Source organism: Myotis lucifugus, unplaced genomic scaffold (genome assembly GCF_000147115.1).
Source record: "Myotis lucifugus unplaced genomic scaffold, Myoluc2.0 scaffold_134, whole genome shotgun sequence".
NCBI classification, from domain to species: Eukaryota; Metazoa; Chordata; class Mammalia; order Chiroptera; family Vespertilionidae; genus Myotis; species Myotis lucifugus.
In genome coordinates, this window is record NW_005871182.1 from 1,738,681 (window position 1) to 1,741,939 (window position 3,259).

Consider the following 3,259-nt stretch of genomic DNA (forward strand, 5'->3'; position numbering starts at 1 on the left):
GCATTACTTACAATAGCCAAGATATAAAAGCAGTGTTCATAAATGGATAAAGAAGTGGTGCATATATACAAGGGAATATGATCCAGCCATCAAAATTTTTAAAAAATGAATAAAATCTTGTCATCTGCAACTACATGGATGGATCTAGAAGGTTTTGTGCTGAGTGAAATAAGACAGAAAATACCATATTATTTCATTTATATGTGAAATCTAAAAAACAAAATAAACAATCAAGCAGATACAGAGAGCATTTTGATGGTTGCCAGATGGGAGGGGCTTGGGGGAACGAGTGAAAAAGATGAAGGAATTAAGAAGTACAAATTGGTAGTTACAGAATAGTCATGGGGATGTAAAGTACTGCATAGGGAATATATATAGTCAACAAGATTGTAATAATTATATATGGTGTCAGATGGGTACTAGATTTATCAAGGTGATTACAGCAAGTGATATCCATGTCTAATCACTGGGTTGTACACCTAAAACTAATATAATATTGTATGTCAACTGTTATTGAAAAATAAAAAATATTATTTAAATATTTATCTAATTCTTTATTGCTAGTATACAGAAATGCTGCATTATTACTTTGCTCCTTTTTTTAAAAGATAGATTTCCAACTCTACAGGATTGAGAGCTCGATGTGTCAACAAGCCCTCAATAAATTAGATATTCAGGGCTGATGTTCAGTGGTGAACAATATTATGGCTGTACTTGTTACTAAAATATTGAAACATTTCTACAGTGGAACCCTCTTTCTTTCCCTCTGGTACCTTGGCCATCCTGGACTTTCCCTCCAGACTGACCCACATTTCCCCAGTTCCAGACACTAGTGATGAGGTTTAATATCTTATGTTTATAGGACATCCATGTAGCATCTTTTATAAAAGCATTTTTTTTGTCTTTGCCAATTTTTTTTCTGTTGGAATGCTTTTTCTTATTAATGTACAGGCATTAATTATATATTTCAGAAGCTCTTTTGTTGGTTTTATGCATTGCAATATGTTTTCACTCTCTTTTGTACTTCTACACCTAGCTCAGCTGGGGCCTCAAGCCCTGTTCCACTGGAAAGGTAGGTGTCTGTTATGGTTGTTCTATTCCTATCCATGTGAGTTATTAAATATTTTTAATGTTATCTCTTATGCTTATATTCCAATGCTAACATAAAACCAAGGGTAAGTTATTAATCCAAGTGGTTTCTTTTTAAAAATATTTTTATTGATTTCCTAGAGGAAGGGAAAAAGGGATAGAAACATCAATGATGAGACAGAATCATTGATGGCTACTTCCTGCATGCCCCCTACTGGGGACCAAGCCTGCAACTTGAGCATGTGCCTTGAATGGAATCAAACTTGGAACCCTTCAGTCCGTAGGCCGATGCTCCATCCACTGAACCAAACCGACTAGGGCTCCAAGTGGTTTCTTACCCAGAGGTGCAGAGAGCTCAGAAGGAGATGATCAGCTCTGGGGTTCAAGGAGGAAGCAGGAAATCTGAGCTGTAACTAAAGAGCTTCTAGCTAGCACCCATCTCTGATAATCCCTGCCCAAATCCCTTCAGCTTCCCCAAGTCTACTCCTCCACTTGGAGCTCCCACAGGCACCTCAACCACACATGCTTCAGGCTGAACACATCATCTTTAAATGCTAAATCTGTTCTCCTCCTGACTCCCCTAATTGGTGGAAGAGTGTCTCCAACCATCTCTCCCTTACAGTAGAAAATTCAGAATCATCTGAGACTCCGACTTATCCTCATTTCCTCTCTATTATTGCTTACCAAGATCTGTCATTTCTATACCATAAAAAATCTCTCTTGAATATGACCTATTCCCCAATCCCGATGACTGCTGTCTCCTAAATTTTTGAATAGTTTCCTAGCCTGTCTTTCGGCCTCCAGCCTCTTTGCTCCCCCAGTCCCTCCCCCACACTGCTACCAGCATTAGCAGTCCCACCTGGCCCATTAGCCTACTCTGTTTCTTCATCTGTGGAAGGGAGTGTGGGGGAGCCATCTGCCTTGGCATGGAGGAGGGTGAGAATGGAGCTAATACAAAGCAGATTGACTTCGAGTTGGTTTTATTATTGCATTGAAGTGCTCTATAGACAAGTCACTCCTTTTGCCTACACCTGGCCTACAACTGTTCCCACCCACCCCACCTCCCTTCTCTTTGATAATATGATCTGTCTCGCAGAGCTTCCATGAAGGTCAATGCAACCGTGCTCACTGAGAACTTAGCCCAGGCCCCTGCACAGGGTGAGCACTTAGTTAATGTTAACGATGATTAGTAAAAACATTATTTTTGGTTCCTTATCCCCTATATGATTCCTGTTTGGGCAAGCAAAGCCCTTCTGGCCTCAAATACTCCCTTCCACCCTCCTGCACCCTATACTCTAGCAAAACTGCTTATTCTGCCTTCACCAAACCAAGTTCTTCCGTGTTTCCATGCCTTTGCAAATGCCCTTTACTCTGGCTGGATGTCTTCCCTCTTCTCTGCAGATTCATCATTTAAGATCCAGGTCACAGTCATGCTTTCTGTGAAGCCTTCCTCAAATGATCCAGAGAAAAGGAATACCTCCTCCCTCCTGTGAGCCCATGGCTCGCCGCTCATTGCTCATTTCTCCTCTCTGAAGCCTGCCTGGACTGGAGCTCCCAGAAGGGAGAGTCTGTATGTGCTCATCAGCTTTGTATCCAGTCACCAAAATTGCTGAGCCCATATTACCAGCTCAGTACTGACAGGGATTTAGCTTGTTTTATTAGAATGAATGAATGAATGTGAATGGTTTTGGCTTCATCCTAGACCTAGCAAGAACTTTGGGTAGCTACAGTTTGGGTCCTTTTGTATAACCTGGTATTGGACTCTTCTTTCCATGCCCCAAGAAAAATATTCCCTACCAGGGTACCTGCCTTCTTAAGGAATGGAACTCAGGACCTAAGGAACGCCCTTTTCAAAGTAGGGAGAGTGATGAGCAGCTCAGCTCTGTCTTCGCAGCTGTCCCTGAGAGGGCGCTGTTCCCAGATGAACCCTCCGAGGCCTGGACTGAAATACCGGCGCCTTCCCACAGGATTCAGCATCCCTGGCTTCCCAGGCAGCAGCCGCGGGTCCCCAGCGGAGCATCTGCCCACAAACATGGCTGCGCCCTGCTCAGCTTCTCCTCGCCGGGACCCGCCGGCCGGGCCGGCCTTGCCAGTACTCGGGGACTTCCTCCGGGAGCCCGCTTCCTGCACCGCTGGCATTTAAACCGGCGCCTGGGGCAGCGGACGCCGA